The sequence below is a fragment of the Hylobates moloch genome, unplaced genomic scaffold (assembly GCF_009828535.3).
Source record: "Hylobates moloch isolate HMO894 unplaced genomic scaffold, HMol_V3 SCAFFOLD_11, whole genome shotgun sequence".
Taxonomy (NCBI): domain Eukaryota; kingdom Metazoa; phylum Chordata; class Mammalia; order Primates; family Hylobatidae; genus Hylobates; species Hylobates moloch.
In genome coordinates, this window is record NW_026652286.1 from 21,271,455 (window position 1) to 21,293,195 (window position 21,741).

General features: G+C 36.4%; 1 protein-coding gene across 1 annotated transcript in view; it reads right to left on the bottom strand.

Annotated features, from left to right (window-relative positions):
* Window positions 1-21,741, bottom strand: part of ANO3 (anoctamin 3) — a 321,270-nt gene that overhangs the window by 158,933 nt on the left and 140,596 nt on the right. The gene's annotated exons all lie outside the window — the stretch shown is intronic.

Sequence of the window (21,741 nt, forward strand, 5' to 3'; positions counted from 1 at the left end):
TGCCATTTGAACACTAGCAATACAAAATCGAAAAATGTATTTTTAATATTCCTACCATGAGATATGGAAATATAATTAAAGAGTGTTTACAATCTACTATAGAAGCCACATTGGCGAGTGATGTTCCAGGATATAAAATTAGGTGGTCTGATATCTGAACATGGGTTCTCTGGTGTTGGCATAAAAATGCATATGTTTTATTCAATAAGACCCATGAAAATGATTATCATATAACAACAAATAAAATGATTACTTACTATTTTATTTCATCATAAAATAATGCTAACATATGTTGAGTATTTAGTAAACATCATGACCAGACATAAGTGCTTTCAATACTTTATCCTATATAATACTCATTACTTGCATTTCAAAGATAAAGACACTAAAGCTTAGAGAACATAAATACTAAAAACTGAAACCAACTTTATTTCTTGTGTTGAATAATACTCAGGCCAGGCATTATTTTCCTAAATGTATATTTAGTAATACTGAAACCAAAAAATAATCCCTAAGCTGTTTACTTTGGGAAATACTTGTTCCTAGAATATATGACTGCAAACCAACTAAAACAGCTTACTTTTCAAAACAAACTGCTTGCTCAGCAAGACTGCTCTAGGGCCTTCATTCTGTTGTATCCACCAACCTAAGCTATTTTTAATGGACTCTGCCCAATTTTCAACCGAATTCCTGCTTTATAAGACCTACCGATTACCCAGTCCAGGCGGTGGGAATCCTTTGAAAAGTGTTCCCTCACTTCATTCTTCTAAAACACTACTTAGACTATCCATGTGGTATTGTTATTTGCTCTAAGGAATTTTAATAAATCAGCTTTATTGATCAACACATTTTCCTCATGGTCCTCTTAAGGTGGCTTTTCCAGTATATTGCCCAAGATCAATGAGGAGCCAGGACTTGACCCCAATATCTTCTGACTCCAAGTTCATGTTCATAACTATTATCTGCCCCATCCTTCTTTCGCCACTTTCCTTCAAACTATTTGGACGTCTGTACCAACTCTCTATTTCGTATTTCCTATACAGGCATTCTTGAGATTCAAAATGCTTTCCAACGTCTAGGGAGAGATTAGATAATTTCAAACAAAAGCATTTCAGAATGCTTTGGAGGACCCTGACTGGGGCAGATATTCAGCTCCAGGTGAAAGAAGTAAGGACCAGAGCAACCTGATGTTTGAGGAGATAAAGGCCAGTGAGTCATTCAAGAAACAGAAAGAACATCCAAGAAATAGTCACCCTACAGCGACAGGTTAGGTTGCCTGAGGGGCTTCTATTCGGCTCTAGTTCTGCAGAGAGATTAAGTTCAAGTGTGTAAATTTATAGTAGTAGACACTTCCAAGTTCAAGAACAAGAAAGCTTTAAAGTTCTGAGATTTCCAGGATTACCTTGGAATCCTGGCAGATTTCACAGGATCTGGAAAAGATTATAAAGTGACTAAGTAACACCAGTGAAGCCACCAGGGCCTTGTAGTTCCATAACATAGTAATAATGACAATAGTAGCTGTCACTTATCAAATACTTACTAAGTGCTACACATTGTGCCAAGTGCTTCATAAGGTTATTTAATTGTCATAACCCATGAAGGTAAATATTGACAGGAGTACATAGAAGCCAAAGAGGTTAAGTGACATACAGATATCACAGAAAAGAAAATAATGAAGCCAGCATTTTGACCAATTTGATACTTAGCTGGTGGTCGTGACCACTATATTTAAAAAGATAAAGAGCCATATACAAATAAACACTCCTAGGACTGAGGCTTGAGTAGTTTAAAAAGGATAACAAAAAAGGCGATTTCCAGCTTTTATGTGAGAGAAGTACTTTTAGGTGAGGGAATTTTTTTGCCACAGAAGGCACAGTTAAATTCAGATTTTAGAGGGCGTTTGCCTCCAACACTTCAGACACTTTTTTTTTAACAGTGTCACTAATGACATATTCATTGCTGTATCCAGTTATCAATTTGCTGTCTTTTTTTTTTTTTTTTTTTTTTTTTTTGAGACACAATCTCCCTCTGTACTCCAGGCTGGAGTGCAGTGGCGCGATCTCGGCTCACTGCAAGCTCCGCCTCCGCGATTCACGCCATTTTCCTGCCTCAACTTAGCCTCCAGAGTAGCTGGGACTACAGTACAGGCGCCCGCCACCACGCCCGGCTAATTGTTTTTTCTTTTTTCTTTCTTTTTTTTTTTTTTTTGTATTTTTAGTAGAGATGAGGTCTCACCATGTTAGCCAGGATGGTCTCGATCTCCTGGTCTCGTGATCCACCCGCCTTGGCCTCCCAAAGTGTTGGGATTACAGGCGTGAGCCACCGTGCCCGGCCAATTTGCTGTCTTAAATTTATCTTCCTGCAGTGGAATCACTCTCACCTACTTGATACAACTTTTTCCTTTGACTCCCAGGACATCTAATGTGTCTGGATTTTCTCCTAGTTAAGTGGTCACTCGTTCTCTCTTCCTCTGATTTGTTAATTAACTATTCATTGGTTCTCTTGCCTTTTTTCCCCCTATATACTCCCTCCTTGTGATTTTTTCTAAGCTCATGGCTTTAAATAACCATCTATATGTTGACCACTACATAATAAATATTCACAGGCTTGTATATCCAACTGCCTTCTTGATTTCTTCACTTGGATGTCTAATGAACATCTCAAAGTTAACTGTCCAAAATGAAATTGTTTATCTTCTCCAATCAGGTACTTCCCACAACCTTCTTTATTCTGGTTGATTGCAACCCTGTCCCTTCAATTGCTAACACCAAACATCTTGAATCGTCTTTTTTTTTTTCTCGCTCTTTTTCTTACCCATCAAACATTCAAATCATCAAGAAAATCTTTCAAAATATATTTAAAATCTGACCACTTTCTAACACCTTCATTACTACCACCATTACTACCACTCTGGTCTAAACCATAGTAATATCTCTATTGCATTATTGCAGTAGCCAGGCTTGTCTCTTTGCTTCTACCTTTTCTCTCTCTTTTTTTTTTTTTTTTTTTGAGATGGAGTCTCGCTCTGTCGCCCAGGCTGGAGTGCAGTGGTGCGATCTCTGCTCACTGTAAGCTCCGCCTCCAGGGTTCACGCCATTCTCCTGCCTCACCCTCCCGAGTAGCTCGGATTACAGGCGCCCGCCACATTTTTTTGTATCTTTAGTAGAGACAGGGTTTCACCATGGTCTCGATCTCCTGACCTTGTGATCCGCCCGCCTTGGCCTCCCAAAGTGCTGGGATTACAGGCGTGAGCCACCGCGCCCAGCCTGCTTCTACCTTTTCTCTTCTATAGTTTGTTCTCAACATGACAGCCCAGTTATCCCAATGATTCTCGACATTATAGATGAGATAATGTAACTCCTCTCCTCCAGACCCTCCAGTTGCTCTCCAAGTTACTCCTCACTCTTGATCCCACTTCCCCTGATATCTTTTTTTCTTAGCGTCTGCTAACTTCTAACTAATACATAATATAGTGCTAGCTAATTTATTTATTAATTATCTTTTGTTTGCTTAGTCTTATTCTACAAGGATATAAATTTTACGAAGGTAAGAAATTTTTTAACTTTTTGGTTTACATAGTATTTTAAACATCTAGTCCACAGCCAGACACATTGTAGGCATCAATAAATATTTATAGAAAGAAGGAAAGAGGAAAGAAGAAAGAAGAAAAGGAAGAAAGGAAGAGAATATGCATAGTTCTATGTATTCAGATAGGGTTAACCTCAAAAATACCGGCCTAAAAAAATCATGTGGTCATTTGTCATCCTCTCCCTTCCAACATTTATAATAGAACAAATTATAATAGGCTAAAATGAAGAATCACACAATTATAGTAGCACTGCAATTAGTTACAATTTGGCTTGCTTTTTTGATTTATATCTGTGACCCACTGCTTATAGGCATCTCCATGCTGATCTAAGAAAAGATTAGGTGAAAATAAAATAATACACAAATTTTCCTCCACATTTTCTTAACGTATACTACTCTCCCAGTGTAATAAACAGAATCAACTGAGTCTCATAGCATTGGTAACATATTTAATCCCAGGTGAAGGCAAATGTCCTTCAATGAGAAGACCTAGAAATCAAGAGACTGGTTGGTAGAAAAAAATATTAGAAAGACAAAAAGTTTTTAAAAAATATTTTATATGCTTTTCATATTTTAAAAGCAGTATGGACTGAAAATGCAGCGCTAATAGTTATTATCCATTACTCTGATTCTAAGCTAAGTAAATGCTAAACTTTCCCAGAAAGACAGCTATCTGTTTTAAAAATCCACATCTTTATAAAAAGAAATAACCTATTATACCCAAATTTTGTCTCTCATTGAGTAAATAAGTTCACAAACTTATTAAATAGAATTTTTATTTAATTATTATATAAATTCTAAATGTTTAATGATGAGTTTTTATCAGTTTTAACAGGCACGATAAAAAGTAGATATCAAAATGTCAATAGAGAAGCATAGCAAAATTTGGAAACCTCTTCTGAATTATGTAGCAAGAACTCAGTACAGGTTTTATATCCTTTTAAGTTTCATAGTGATATACTTTATTTTAATATATATGACAGCCATTCACAAATACATTAATTAACCCATGTTCAAACCTGTTGCTTTAAAACAGAATTAACTGAAAACTGATTATATATGTCATTACATCTAGATAAAAAGAATACAGCTTCTTGAATTGTTTGACATAATAACAGTTGATTCATTTCATGAGTTATCTCAAAGAGTGAAATGCTTTCCAATTACAATGTGGAATGCATTTGATTTAGAGTTTTTTCATGTTTATTGTTTCTAGGGGACAGAATAAAATTCGCTTTTTCTCAGAGAGGGTGGGATGCAGCTCATTCATCAGATACCTACCTAATCTTTAAATGGTTTTGAAAATAACTAAATCATTAATGTGTTTGCAAACCATGAAGCTCAGATACTTTCAGAAAAGCTGATCTTTCTAAAAATTATCTCAAGAATTGCAAGTTATGGCTCATGTTGAGTAGGAACCCTTTGCAACTATTTTAGCCCATTTGCAAAATAGTGGTAGAGATTTGCCCATTTGCACAAGAACCTGTTTTAGGATACTCTTTAAATAAAATTATGGCAGTAACTGCTTGTCTTGGTGAGGGTGACAGGCTTTTTTTTCCCCTGAATGTTTATTCTTCTCAATCTAACAAGCATCATTTAACACCTGTGCGCTAAACTGTAGGGCTAAAGAAAATAAGACATTGAAAACTTTAAGGGATTTTATCATATACTTGCAGTTACAGGCATGTAAACATTGCATTACAATGTTCTATTATGCGCATTAATAGAGTCATGAGCTATAAAGACATGAAGAATGTCAGAGTGTATCCAGAAGAAGCCTGATAGGTACCAACAGACACCAAAGGTTATCTTTGTGAATTTACCACAGCCAGTCTTTATCCAGCACATAGAAAATTAGATCATGTCATTAATCAGTAGGTGATTGCCAGTTATCTGTTAACTATACTTGTGAGTTAGTAAAATGTAGTATGACACACTGGTTAAGGTGTTGAGAACTGTATTCAGACATACTTGGAATCTAATTTACTGCCTTCTTAGGCATTTAACTCCACTACTTAGCCTAAATTCTACAGCTTTTAAATGAAGATAACAATGTTGCCAACATTGTAGAATTATTATTATGGCTAAATGAGATAGTGCAAGCAGAACAGTTGCAACACTGATTCATTTCAGGAGATCAGAAAAATGTTGGCTATTTTAACTAAAAAAAAATCAGGTAAAACTATATAATGTATTCATTTACACTGGGATTTTACTTGTTTTCCAATAATCCAAATGAACCCTTTTACTTTCTGGAAAATTATCTTTCTCAGGACAAAGACAGTTGGAAACAGATAAGTAATGCAAATGGCATTGATGTGAATATGGAACCATAGCAAAGGAAAGTAGAAGTCCTTTATGTATAATTTTGAAACATAATTCACTACAAAACACAAAGTGCAGTAGCTTAATGAGTTGTTACAAGATAAACACCTACATAACCATTACCCAAGTTAAGAAATAGAACCTCACCAACTCCTGGATAAGCCTTCTTTATACCACTCTCTCACACGGTTATCCAATTGTTCCAGCACCCTATTGTAAAAAGAACTCTTTCCTCATTGCACTGTGGTCCTGTTTTTTGTCCTAAATCTAGTCTCTGTATGAGTGAATACTGAATATTACAAAGATGTTTTCCATTCGACTTATATGTGTGAAATGGTCATAGTTCAGAAGAGGTCATAGTTCTACCTCAGCTTGCCAATCTTGACCTGATGTGGAGCTTGTTGGGTAAAGGTCCTGATCCAATTTATGGTGTCCTGCAACTCTTCATGTAGCATGCATGGCTCTGTACAGGTAGACTCTCCTTGATTACTGATTCCTGACCTATGCTTAAAATGTTGTTTTGCCATGCTCTGTAACATGGCAAAACAAGGATGTAACAAGGATGACATGCTTTCCCAGTGTGGATGGCTCTCAGGTGCTGCCAGTATCTGCTCCCACCCACAGTACTCCTTTTCTCTACAGTTTTTGTATTCAGAACCAATGTAATCAAATATTGCTATACCCATTTAGTAGGTATTTTTATTTTTTATTGGATTTAAAGAGTAATAGGCACAGCTGAGGCAGGACACAGGAAGCAGGGCGTGACTCTGGCCTGCTCAGAAGACTGCTCAAGGGCAGTAGGTGGTAAATTTCCTTGGTTGTGTTGCCTCTGCAGTCCAATGTTGAAGGCAGACAATGAATCAGGTTAGTCCAACTCTCCTCCATAATTTGGGTGGCCATCAGGTTGGTTTCGGCTCATAAGGCCAAGTATCTGTGTTCTAGGTTTGTTTTTCTTAATCCTATCCTATTGAATTTGTTAATAACAGGAATGTTTTTCATTAGTTTCTGGTGGTGGAATTTATTTTTTACTTTCTGTATCTTTTTATGGCAATTTTTAATGTTAAATTAAAAGATGGAAGTCTAGAAACTGGTAGCCTGATGCTATGGTTTACCTAGAAGTTCTAGATTTACACTCCTAAATTAGAGAAAAATCCAAAGCCCTTGGTATGTAATTAAAACTTATTTTAGAGTTACAACTGTTTCCTCCTAATAGCTCTTGTTACAGACCCTACTTATTATAGAGAGCAAAATCGGGTGTTTTTCTTTTTTTGGTGGTTTTTTTTTTTCTGCAAAATATACCATAAACAAAGTGAAAGTGTAAACCACACAATGGGAAAAGTATTCAGAAACCATATATCTGATAAGAAACTTGTTTCCTTAATATGTAAACAACTCTTATAACTCAACAATGAAAACACAAATAAACCAATTAAAAACGGATGAATGTTTTGAATAGATATTTCTCCAAAGAAAATATAGAAATGACCATCAAGCACATTCAAAGATTCTTAACATAATTATAGTTATTAGAGAAACACAAATCAAAATCACAGTGAGATACCATTTTTCACCATCTATGAAGGCTGTAATGAAAAAGACAAAAAATAAGTATTGACAAGGATATGGAGAAATTCACCCTGTTCATCATTGATGGGGATGCAAAGCAGTGCAGAATCTTTGGAAAACAGTTTGGCAATTTCTTATAGTATTAAACATAAAGTTACAACACTATCAGTTTCACTCCTAGGTATATATCCAAGAGAAACAAAAACAATGCATCTACACAAAAACTTTCACACAAATTTTCATAAAAACATTATTCATAAGAGTAAAAAAAGGAAGAAAATCAAAAAGCCCATCAGCTTAATACATAAATAATGTGGCACATATATCTATCCAATAAAATATTTGGCAATAGAAAGAAATGAAATGTTAGCACATGCTACAACATAGGTCTACTTTGAAAATGTTATACTAAATGAAAGAACCCAGTCACACACATACAGTTATATAATTCCATCCATATAAAACTGAATAGTAGGTAAATACATAGAGATGAAAAATAGATTAATCAATTCCTAGGGCTGAGGGAGGAGTGGGTAGAATGGAGAATAACTCCTAACAGGTACAGGGTTTCTTTCTAGGGAATCAAGATGTTTTAAAATTAGATTGTGGGGATGGTTGCACAATCCTATGAATATATTAAAAATATCGAATCAAATACTTTAAATGGGTGATTAATTGTATAGCATGTAAATTTTATATCAATAAAGCTGCTAAACTTAATTACAAATGCATTTTTGATTGTAAAATGTATAAGAATATATCTTACAGAAGCTAACATAGGAATTTACAGTTCATAAATATTTCTTAAACAGGACATATGGTATTTATGCAGGAATAGGCAACATAAAAATCAAAATAAAACAATATAGAAATAGAAACAGAATAGAAAGATACCAGTATGTATATGATTGATATGGAATTACAAATCCATAAAATTTTCATGGATACAGTGAACTACTCAATTAGAGACACTAAAAAAAAAGTTAATTTAATGGAAATAAACAGACCCTTAACTTTCAATTTACAATAAGAAAACAAAATGAAAGGATTAAAGATTTAAGTGAGAAAAGCAAAATTAAAAAATATCTTTTAGAATAAACTATGAGAGCATTTTATAATAATTTGGGTAGGAAATTTATGTTTGCTTTTAATAAATAAAAAGCAGCAGCACCAGTTACAAGAAAAAAAAAGCTGGTACATGCAATTACATTCAAATAAAAGCTTTGTAAATTTAAAAGATATTATAAAGATTGTGAAAAGGTAAGTTATAACTAGAATATATTTTTATGAATACAACCAATAAAGTATTAAGCTTCAGTTGTACAAATAACTGCGAAATTCGTAAGAAAAGGCAAATAATCCAATGGAAAAATGTCATAAGATATAAACAAGTATTTAATAAAAGAAGAAATGTGACATTATCTGAAAGAGCAGAAGGCTGAAAACAAATAAAATAGTCCATCAACTGGAAAGTGAAAACTAAATTGTGGTCAAACAGTTAATGTCACTTGTTTTGTAGTCATGCAATGGAATATGACAGTACAAATGTATCTGCTCCTACATCTATCAAAGGGATGCTGTTGATCTTTTGTAAAAGCAATGTCTGTTACATTTTTTCAAAGCTTAAAAACATAAAAATGATTTTCAATATTGTTTAAAGATTATTTATACTTTTACTATATAACTTATACAGTAAAAGTTCAAAAATATTCATAGGAAAGCTAATCACCAAAGGCAGAATACTAGTTCAATTCTGTTGAGACTAATTGAGAGAAAAGATCAGGGAATATTATACAGAAGCCTCAATTTTGGCTGTAATAATTTATTCTAAACCAAATAAGGCAAGCAATAGAGATCCTGTAAAGCTCAATGTTGGATATAACATGTTCCAGTGCAATATGATCTTATAATATGGTTTTTGATATGCATAATAATTATATTGTTTATTATTAATTTTAATTATTATTAATAATTATTGACTATCATTGATAATAACAAATATATGACTATATTCATAATAACAATTTAAAAGACCAGCATAACCTATGAATTTCGGAATAAATAATGTGGGATTCTATATTAGTGTTAAAATCTTACTTATAACAAGTCTCAGTTTTCTCACCTGTATAACATAATAGGAATAATAATAGCCTTGCATGACTATTTTAAGAATTGTGTGAGTTGAACACTCTGTGAATCATAAAATGGTATACACCCTATAGTTATTATTACAACTAAAGACCTTCAAATGGTAAAGTCCAATTTTAATCATAATCCCTAAACAATACATTCTCTTCAGTCAATTACAGTTGTATCTACATAATCATTTACAAAATTAAAATGTGATTCACATATGCTTATTGGAGATATTAAATTGAACTGTGATTCTGAAGGGATTCCATGAGGTCTAAAGGACATCATCAGGAATGAGTAATCACCTCAGAGTACATATGTTGAGATGTGAACACATTCAAGTCCCATAAAGTCAGCTGGCAAAGACAACTTTCTACACAAACTCTACTTAAACCCAATCTGTAGTTATTCTGCACTTCTGCCAATGATCACATGCAAATACAAAAGAAAAGACTTTAGAATTTACTGATAGCTTGAGAATGAAAATAATGAGAATAAAATTTGATCTTTTATGCTAAAAGATCAAGTTTTAAATGCAAAATAAAATCAAATACCATTTTATTGTAAAGGAATTTGGGGAGTAAAATTTTATAGGAAGTTTGAAAAAATCAGGAACATGATTTCAATGCATTGCTTGCTATCAGAAATGCCACAATTTCCCTTGAGGACCTCCCAAAACAAAACAAACAAGAGTTTTCATTGCAAAGAGCCACTTGATGATTTCCAACATGTATTTAGGAAACTCCTGTAAAACATAAGTAACCTCACAAACCCAGTGAAAATGTTCCTAAGACACTAGTGCATTTCTATTTCTGGTTATTTGGATCAATCTTTCCCATGAAAACAAATAAAAATTACACAAAGAAAAACTTTTCACAACATTGGTCTGGTGTAAGATAGTATCTCATTGTGGTTGGTGAAAATGTAAATTAGTACAACCTCTATCAAAAACAGCATGGAATTTTCTTAAAGAACTAATCGACCTAGCAATGCCACTGCTGAGTAACTACCCAATAGAAAAGAATCATTACATTAAAAAAACCCCGTACATTTGTATATTTATCAGAGCACTGTTCACAATAGCAAAGATGCGAAATCAACCTATATATATTTCTGTGTGTGTGTGTGTGTGTATCTATCTATCTATCTACACACATATATATACATATTTCTTTGTGTATCTGTATATATACATGTATATACATGTTTCAATGTTTGGTTTTATAGATTTGTGTGTGTCTGTATACATATTTGTATATACATATATATGTGTATTTGTATATACATATATATCAATGTATACACATGTATACATATTTGTATACACATATACACATATATATGTGTATACATATTTGTATGCACATATATGTGTGTATACATATTTGTATGCACATATATGTGTGTATACATATATACACACACATATGTGTATATACATATATACACATATATATGTGTATACATATTTGTATGCACACATATATGTGTATACATATTTGTATGCACACATATATGTGTATACATATATACACACACAGAAATATATATAGGTTTGTGTGTGTCTGTGTATATATATAAAGAGAGAAAATGTAGTGTGTGTGTGTGTGTGTGTCTGTGTGTGTGTCTGTGTGTGTGTATATATATACACACAACATTTTCTCTATACAGTCATCTGTGATGAATGCTTAACGTTGATTTTAGATATAAATCTACAGACACATACACACACCATGGAATACTACTCAGCCAGAAAAAAGGGATAAAAGTATGTCTTCTGCAGCAACATGGATGGAACTGGAGTCCATTACCTTAAGTGAAATAACTCAGAAACAGAAAGTCAAATACTGCATGTTCTCACTTATAAGTGGGGGCTAAATTATATGTACACATGAATATAGAGAATGGAATAATAGACATTTGAGGCTTGGAGAGTGAGGGGAGTGAGGGATGAGAAATTACTTAATAGGTACGATGTACACTATTTGGGTGATGGTTACACTAAAAGCCCAGACTTCGCTACTATATATCAATGTAACAAATCTGCATTTGTATTCCTAAATCTATAAAAACAAACAAAAAAACACTGAAGAGTTCACAAGACAGTGAGGAATCACTAAAGTTCAAGACAAAGTAGAAATCAGAAATCAAGAGCTAAGCTGCATCCCTGGGCACTTGGGTCCCTATTACCTCCAAGGACATCTGCAGATCTTGCAAATGTGGGCTTTTTATTAGCACTTTTTTGTGTGCTAGGTGCCAGGGATACACTGGTGAATGAGTCAGACAGCCCAGTGTGCATCAGATATTTTTAGGACACCTCAGTAGTAAGTGTTCTTGAAATATTAAGATACTCCCTTCATTTGGCTCTAGATTTCTAACAGATGAAATGCAAGCAGGTGGCTGAAGAGAAGGAAAACCTCAACACAGACAGGTCAAATTATGCAAGGGCAAGTTGAATTTATTTGCATGCTTGCAAATGCAAAAAACAAAATATCAAGTCAAAACATAGAATGGGAAAAAAAAAAATCTCCGAAACAGGGGAAATAGCCCCAGAATATTCATTACCTTGGTCAAAGCCTACTGTTTTCACTTGAATAAATTTAACTTGAAATGTCAGACCTCTATATCAGAGTATCAAAATTTCTGGCACTGAGTAACTGCTTAGTATCATCATCAGTGTCCTTGACCATACACATGGAAATTAGGAAAATTCACATACGCTCCAAAGCAGACAATTCTAAACTATTAATTGCTTTCCATTAGTCATATATGTGGAGAAGGCAAATAATATAATCTCCCATAACCTTCACACCAAGATGGATTTGATCTGATGAGAAATGTACTGGCTTCTGCAGAAAAGATGAGCCCTAGGATGTATTCCTTACATTTGCAGGAAAATTACTTTCCATGACCCAGAAGTCCTATGTTCTCCTTTCCTTTCCTCTAAAACCTCTATCAACAAGACAAGAATCTCCTGAGACTTAGGAAGAGGAAGAAGGATTATCAAACAACTATATTTGCTCGTCATAAATGAGATGACCCTATCATGCTGGCTACACATCATCTACTCAGAGTACAAATGAATAAAGTCACGTTAGAATCTTCGGAAAGTTGGCATGGAAAACATATCATAAAATATTCATGCCTATTTTTCCACGAGCTTAACTCTTTCCAGTACAAGAGTTACTCTCGCTGTTAAAAGTTAGATTTTGGCCAGGTGCGGTGGTTCATGCCTGTAATACCAGCAATTTGAGAGGCTGAGGCAGGAGATCTCATGAGCCCAGGAGTTCGAGACAAGCCTGGGCAACATAGGGAAACCCTATCTCTACAGAAAAAAAAAAAAAAAATTAGCCAGCCATGGTGGCACGTCTGTATTCCCAGCTACTCAGGAGGCTGAGGTGGGAGGTTCACTTGAGCCCAGGAGTTCAAAGCTGCAGTGAGCTGTGTTTGTGCCACTGTACTCCAGCCTGGATGACAAAGCAAGACCCTGTCTCAAAAAATAAATAAAATAAATAAATAAATAAAAGTAGATATTTATAAAAGATAAACTCTTTAAACCTATGGCTATCATTTAAGATTATTTATGGCTCCAGCTATTTCTATTTTTATAGGCTTCTTCGAAGTTGATGGCTTAATTTCTGGTACTGTTGAAGGACAGGTCAAGAAAAAATCAGTGGATCATAACGCTTCTCTAACCCGTCTCTGATAATAGGCAATATCTGAAGAAAACCACACAGACTTACATATTCAAATCATGCATACAATTTCAGGGACTTCAAGATCTCCTGGAGCTCACGTGTGCCCCCTCCCTTAGAGGTCCATGGGTTGCATGCTAGGAACTTCTGGGTCAGGCAGTAGCTTAAAATCCCTTCCATTCTAGAAGCCCCTGTTTTTGCAAACAAAGCTCCCCTTGGCAAGCCTAGGCAGAAAGAAGTTGAATCTCTTACATGAAATCTAAGCAGTTTGAAAGTCCCATAGCAAACTGACTGTGAAGCCATGTGAATTTTTAAGAAAAATGGGCATTAGTGAAGGTACTCAGCATTTCCTCTAAGTGGAAGCATTCATATTTCTTTAATTTTGTGGGGACAATATGATTTGTAGTTGAAATACCCGAGGTGAAGACTCACTTCGTATCTCACGTTACTGTGCACATACAAAGTTTCAGTATCTTTATGAAAAGATAATAATATGGACTATGCATTTCCTGACAAAATTGTGAAGATGGTGACATATGTAAAATAGCTAGCAAGAGTGCCAGACTTCTTAGGTGCTAGTTAAATGACAACTATCATCTGGCAAGTGATTAAGCAAGATACAGCATGACATTGTTTCTCAAATTTTAATTATATATATATATACACACACACATATATATGAATATATATTTATATATGTAAATGTATATATATTTTACAAAGCTACAGATCACTTATTTAATATTTTTTCTTTAGATTATACTATTTCTGCAAAAATAGACTTTGTCCAAATTTTAGTCTAAAAAATAACAAGTTTAAGGTGCTGGTTATGCTTTTTCTAATACACGTTAAAATGAAATCACAAAAATAGTTGTTACTGAGCATCATAAAAATTATTTTGAAAGCTATCCTTTCACAAACACAGCAAGCCACTAACATCTTAGCTTAAATTAAACCTAACCTAGGTTTATTTAGTGTTTTCCTTGGCAAATTCCAGGCTTGAAAGAAGGTATTTAGAGTTTTCATGGTGGAAAGAGAAGAAGGAAATCCCCAGAGGGTGCCAGGTGGCAGTGCCTAGGGCATCTGGGGTCCAGCCAGTGAGTGGCACTCCCTGAGGGCTGCAAACAAGAAGGAGGAGGAGAAAGGAAGGCCAAGTTAGAAGCTGCATTAATTTTTAAAGACTGGTGTTACTTTCTCAGGTCCAGAACTGGACTAGCCTGTGACATTCCTAGCATGTAAGAGCTGCATCTCTATTTAATGACTTCAGTATCTAAAGGTGGCAAAAAGTCATTGATAATTCATCATTTGAATAGAAACAAAGAAATAAGGAAGGAGTGGTTAGGGCCTTAGTTCAGGAAACAGAAAAACTGGCTCTGCTGCTGATGGACTGATGTGCATCTTTTATAATGCACACTTATTTGGAGGCCAAACACAAAGCTATAATTCTGTGAAGAGTTTGGAAGGTCATTAACACTATGCTTATCTTTTAGCCAATATTGGCCCTGGAACTGCCCACAGCAGTCCTTTCCAGCATGCTCCTGTATGTACAATCACATAATATAGCAATAAAGAGGGATGGAAACACATCACATCTCACGAAATCCAGATTATTAAAACTCAGAGGTATAATCTTTATTCACTTAAAAAGCAAACTCTAAAAAACACACACACCTAATGCACTTAACACTACTTTAGGCTATCCATTGAAGGGACAAGAGGCATATATAACTTAACAAAATAATTTTTGAATGCCTATTCAGTCCCAGACACTTAAGTTATTAAGGCTAGAGAGCTGAATGGCAACTAGAAGACTAAAATGAATATTAAAGTGAAGTCCTTTACACTCCAACTTGAACAAGAAAATATTTATTAAGAAACTATTATGTGCTAAGAATTGTGTCTTTATCTTTACCTTAGCTTTTTCTTTCTACCATATGGGAAACAGTGCAGCCTAGTATTAGTAACTTATTTTTTGCTGGTAGGTAGACTCAGATTTGAATTCTGGTTTTGCTTCTTAACTAGCAGAACTTGGACACGGACTTGAATTTTCCTAATCTTTGTCTTCACTGGTTGCTTCATTCATAAAGTAGGACAAATATTCACTATAATATAAAATTAAGTACTCACTAAAAATTGATTTTGTGTTCTTCTGTCCTTTTACTATTTTAAGCATAGGTGAAAAACACTAAACAAAACAGAAATGGCCTCAAAATCCAGCCATGAAGATAAATGCGTTGATTAGTCTAAAAGTGATTGGGCAATTAATGCCCTGTATTTACTGTTATAATTATCAAATAATGATATTTTGAGTGTGGGACAGGATGAGAACTACATACGCATAAAAGAAGAGTACTTTATTAAAACAAGTGGCAGATATTAAATGATAAATGACTATCTAACATATAATAAGCATTTTGAACCGTATGGTTACAGAAACAACTGCTGCCCCAGGGAGTTATCATGACAGTTGGAACTGACCAAAGGTAGTTTTATTGAACAGATAAGTTCTACTAATCAGAGATTATATAAGTAGAATGACCCATAGGATTAGGAACATGCAAAAATATAAGACAGATCAGATTGTGTCATCACCATTTAAGCAAAAGCATCTATCAATACTAATTTCAGAAGTGAAGCAGAAGAATTGAAACAGCACAGAACATAGAGCTCAGCTCACAGACTCTAATAAGACACTAATGCTTAGTCTCCTTCATCCTAATGCTTCAAAGAGAATCTAATTTTATTAAACACTATTTTAATTCTAGATAACTAAATTATTCCAATTCCATGGCCAATGGCCCATAATCAATATATTTTTGCTTATCCACATTGGAATGAGAGACTTCAGAAAACAGGGGAGACCTTGTCCTTATTATGATTGACTTAAAATGATATTTTTAGGTTTTGGAAGTTACATATAGTATTTAGAGAAGATATTAAGCTGTACTTATGAACAAACTAAGTTTCCTTAGCATAAGCTACCATTTAATGATGTATATGTAATTAACTGTTTTACTTTTAAGTTTTCATATTTTTTTCAGAAAACTTCAAAAAATTATAAATTATAGGGCTGCTTTAAATCCTGTGCTGTTTTGTAGAAAATGGTAGTGGGCATGGAAGTGGGGACTACGTAGAAAAAGTAGGTAAAAATTCAACTATTTCCTTGTGTGTATGGGAAGGTTGCAGACAAACTGTACCAAAAAGCAAAATTTCTTATGGCTATTTTTCCATAACCAAGAGTAATAATAAAATGGTGAGGGAGAATAATATTGCTGTTTCTTTATTCCTGACATCTCATGTGGCCTCCTGGTATGAAGCCCTCTAATACACTGCTTCTGTTTTCTGAATACCCTTCTTTATGCTGAGATGTTTCCCTTGCTCAGAGGCAGATTGTACCAGCTTACAAGAGCTGGCTTTAAATATTTAGTAATTTTTGAGCCAGTTGATCTCAAGTTGGAAGCTTGAAAAATCAGCATTTTTTAGAAAAACACTGCTTATATGTGTCAATTGAAGTTGTTGCTTATAACTGTTACAACTGTTTATGTGGTCCTTGGTCTAGTGTCTATTATATGGTTGGTGTATACAGGCTAGACAAATTAGAGTTATTAAATAGATTCACTAATTCATTCTTAAAATTTATAGCTAACCCTTAAAATCCTAACTGCTCAGCCTCACAAACAGCCCCAATTGAGTAGTTTCACTGTTTCACCATTTCCATAATACCCTTGTAAGACACAGGAAAGGGAAAAATGTACAGGAATAGATACACGTATCGGAGAAGACAGCAATGAAACACAAATTTTGTAACAGCCTGTGGGCATTTAGTCCATACTCCCAGCCAGTATTCACAACAGATGAGTTTAAATAGAATAAATGAATTGCTTTCTGAACAGTTTTCAGAGCTATAGATTTGACATTGCTTTTTAGCCTCCCACTATTAAGAACCACCATGGTGTAGGAATAAAGAATGAAAAAGCAAACAGATTTGGCAACAGGCCAATTAAAACGCTGTTCGACGTGAGTCACCAAGTATTCTTTTCCAGTGTGCCAATACTGAGTTCCTTGATAAACACTGCATCTGTCTCTCATGAAGGAAACACTTGCCAAATTAAACTTAAAGCGTGAAATGTGGAAGAAGATGTGGTTTGGGGAGAGGATCGGTTGCTGGCATTTGGGAAGTCTAGTCTGCATCTGGACTATCTGATGCAGTTTTGGTTAGGTGTGAAATCACAGGGCTCTTGGCCTATTCATTCTACCTTCATTTCTCTGTGACGTTATACTGTTTTATTATTTCAGATACGTGGAATATTTTAATGGGCAGTCTCTATGCTGACTTATCAGAAATCCAATCTCTCAGGACCATGCAGCCATAACACCTAAATATTGAACAGTAAAGCACAGTTTATACCACAAAGCGATAACTCTGTATTTTGTTAGTTTGTTAAGTTGTCTTCTTGGCAGTCTACTTTGGTATCTAGAGTTTATAATAATGTGCATGTTTGCAAAAAAATGTATTAGTCCATTTTCACACTGCTGATAAAGACATACCACAACTGGGAACAAAAAGAGGTTTAATTGGACTTACAGTTCCACATGTCTAGGGAGGCCTCAGAATCATGGCAGGAGGCAAAAGGCACTTCTTACATGGCAGTGGCAACAGCAAAACAAGGAAGAAGCAAAAGCAGAAACCCCTGAGAAACCCATCAGATCTCATGAGACTTATTCACTATCACAAGAATAGCACAGGAAAAACCAGCCCCCATGATTCAATTACCTCCCCCTTGGTTCCTCCCATAACACATGGGAATTCTGGGAGATACAGTTCAAGTTGAGATATGGGTTGGGACACAGTCAAACCATATCATTCTGTCCCCGGACCCTCCAAATCTCATGTCCTCACATTTTAAAACCAATCATGCCTTCCCAACAGTCCCCCAAAGTCTTAACTCATTTCAGCATTAACCAAAATGTCCACAGTCCAAAGTCTCATTTGAACAAGACAAGTCCCTTCTGCCTATGAGCCTGTAAAATCAAAAGCAAGCTAGTTACTTCCTAGATACAATGGAGGTACATGTATTGGGTCAATACAGCCTTTCCAAATAGGAGAAATGGGCCAAAACAAAAAGGTTACAGGGCCCATGCAAATAAAAAATCCAGTGGGGTAGTCAAATTTTAAAGCTCTAAAATGATCTCCGTTGACTCCAGGTCTCACATCCAGGTCACACTGATGCAAGAGGTGGGTTCCTATGGTCTTGGGCAGTTCTGCCCTGTGGCTTTGCAGGGTACACCCTCCCTTCTGACTGCTTTCACGGGCTAGTGTTGAGTGCCTGTGGCTTTTCCAGGCACGTGACACAAGCTGTTGGTGGATCTACCATTGCAGGGACTGGAGGATGGTGGCCCTCTTCTCGCAGCTTCACTAAGCAGTGCCTCACTGCTTAGTGTTTGGGAGCTCCAACCCCACATTTCCCTTCTGCACTGCCCTAGCTAAGATACTCCACCAGGGCCCGGCCCCTGCAACAAACTTTTTCCTGGGGATCCAGGTATTTCCATACATCTCTAACACGTAGGTGGAAGTTCCCAAACCTCAATTTTTCTGTGCACCCGCAGGCTCAACACCATGTGGAAGCTGCCAAGGCTTGAGGCTTCCACCCTCTGAAGTCACAGTCTGAGTTCTACGTGGGCCCCTTTCAGCCATGACTGGAGTGGCTGGGACGCAGGGCACCAAGTCCCTAAGCTGCACACAGCACAGGGTCCCTGGGCCAGCCCACAAAATCACTTTTTCCTCCTGGGCCTCAAAGCCTGTGATGGTGAGAGGTGAAGCCAGCTGGGATTCTGGGTCGGGTGGGCACTTGGAGAACTTTTGTATCTAGCTAAAGGATTGTAAATGCACCAATCATCGCTCTGTGTCTAGCTAAAGGATTGTAAACACGCCAATCAGCACTCTGTAAAAACACACCAATCAGCACTCTATAAAATGGACCAATCAGCACTCTGTAAAATGGACCAATCAGCACTCTGTAAAATGGACAAATCAGCACTCTGTAAATGGACCAATCAGGATGTGGGCAAGGCCAAATCAGGGAATAAAAGCTGGCCACCTGAGCCAGCAGAGGCAACCTGCTCGGGTCCCCTTCTGTGCTGTAGAAGCTTTGTTCTTTTGCTCTTCATAATACATCTTGAAGCTGCTCACTCTTTAGGTCCACACTACCTTTATGAGCTGTGACATTCACCACGAGGATCTGTGGCTTCATTCCTGAAGTCAGCAAGACCACAAACCCACTGGCAGAAACAAACCACCAACTCCGGATGCACCACCTTTAAGAGCTGTTAACACTCACTGTGAAGGTCTGTGGCTTCACTCCTGAAGTCAGCGAGACCATGAACCCACCGGAAGGAAGAAAGTCCAAACATATCTGAACATCTGAAGGAACAAACTCCACACACACCATCTTTAAGAGCTGTAACATTCACCACGAGGGTCCACGGCTTCATTCTTGAAGTCAGTGAGACCAAGAACCAACCGGAAGGAATAAATTCCCAACACAATGGGACACAAGGGGAGGGGCTGCCACGAAGGTCTCTGACATGGCCTGGAGACATTTCCCCATGGTCTTGGGATTAACATTAGGCTCCTTCCTATTTATGCAAATTTCTGCAGCCAGCTTAAATTTCTTCTCAAAAAATGGGGTTTTCTTTTCTGCTGCATTGTCAGGCTGCAAATGTCCTGAACTTTTATGCTGTTTCCCTTTTAAAATGGGATTTTTTTTTTTTTTTTTTTTTTTGAGATGGAGTCTCACTGTGTCATCAGGCTGGAGTGTAGTGGTGCAATCTCAGCTCACTGCAACCTCCACCTCCTGGGTTCAAGCAATTCTCCTGCCTCGGCCTCCTGAGTTATTTTTAGTAGAGACGTGGTTTCACCATGTTGGCCAGGATGGTCTCAATCTCTTGACCTCATGATCTGCCCACCTCGGCCTCCCAAAGTACTGGGATTACAGGTGTGAGCTACTGTGCTTGGCCTAAAATGTGATGCTTTTAATAGCACCTGAATCACCTTTTGAATGCTTTGCTGCTTAGAATCTGTTTCTTCCACCAGATACCCTAAATCATCTCTCTGAAGTTTAATGTTTCACAAATCTCTAGGGCAGGGGTGAAATGCCACCAGTCTCTTTGGTGACATAACAGGAGTCACCTTTGCTCCAGTTCCCAACGAACTCCTTATCTCCATCTGAGGCCACCTCAGCCTGGACCTTATTGCTCATATCACTATTGGCATTTTTTTCAAAGCCATTTAACCAGTCTTTAGGAGGTTCCAAGATTTCCCACATTTAACTGTCTTCTTTTGAGCCCTCCAAACTGTTCGACCTCTACGTATTACCCAGTTCCAAAGTCACTTCCACATATTCAGGTATTTTTCAGGAACACACCACTCTACTGGTACCAATTAACTGTATTTGTACGTTTTCAAACTGCTGATAATGACACACTGAAACTGGGAACAAAAAGAGGTTTAATTGGACTTACAGTTCCACATGGCTAGGGAGGCCTCAGAACTATGGTGGGAGGCAAAATGCACTTCTTACATGGCAGCAGCAAGAGAAAAATGAGGAAGAAGCAAAACCGGAAACCCCTGAAAAGCCCATCAGATCTCTTGAGACTTATTCACTATCATGACAATAGCGTGGGAAAGACTGGCCCCCATGATTCAATTACCTCCCCCTGGGTCCCTCCCACAACACGTGGGAATTCTGGAAGACACAATTCAAGTTGGGATTTGGGTGAGGACACAGCCAAACCATATCAAATGTTGTTTGGGTTAAAAGACTGTTGTGACTGATTTCTCGGAGACTTTGGAAGCCAATCAATTTTAAGTCTCCTTGCAAATTAGGTTAGTGTCTGCAGGGCAGTGGCAACTGCATTAAGTAATGGTGACTAGGAGCACACAGCATTAGAGATGATTCTTAAAAACAGTACTCAACAAATGTTTGGTTAATGCTACCTTTTTCCACTAAAAGCCTCCATTCCTAACAGCCGGCTTTGACCCAGTACCACATTAAGACCCTATCAAATGAAGATAACAGATTCAAATTGTTCAGACTCCACAAGAGCAGTAGTTTCTCTAATATTTTTCCCTGCCCCAGGGTTTTATTTCATTTCTTTAAGATGGCTTTTTCATTCATTAATGAAAACATACCAATTTAGTGTATAAGATGCCAGTAGTTTCTGCTGGACTAAGATCTAATGTCAGGGTAAGAAATCCCTTGAAGGCAATATCTTGTATAGCTTCTTATTACCAAAGGAAGAATTGCTTATCTAAGAAGAACTAAAAACTTGCATCTACAAACATATAAATGTTTTGATCACTCCAAAGAGCACTTACAGTTTCTGAAAATACTGCTTTCCAATGTAGTCACATCACAAATAAAACTCAAACATG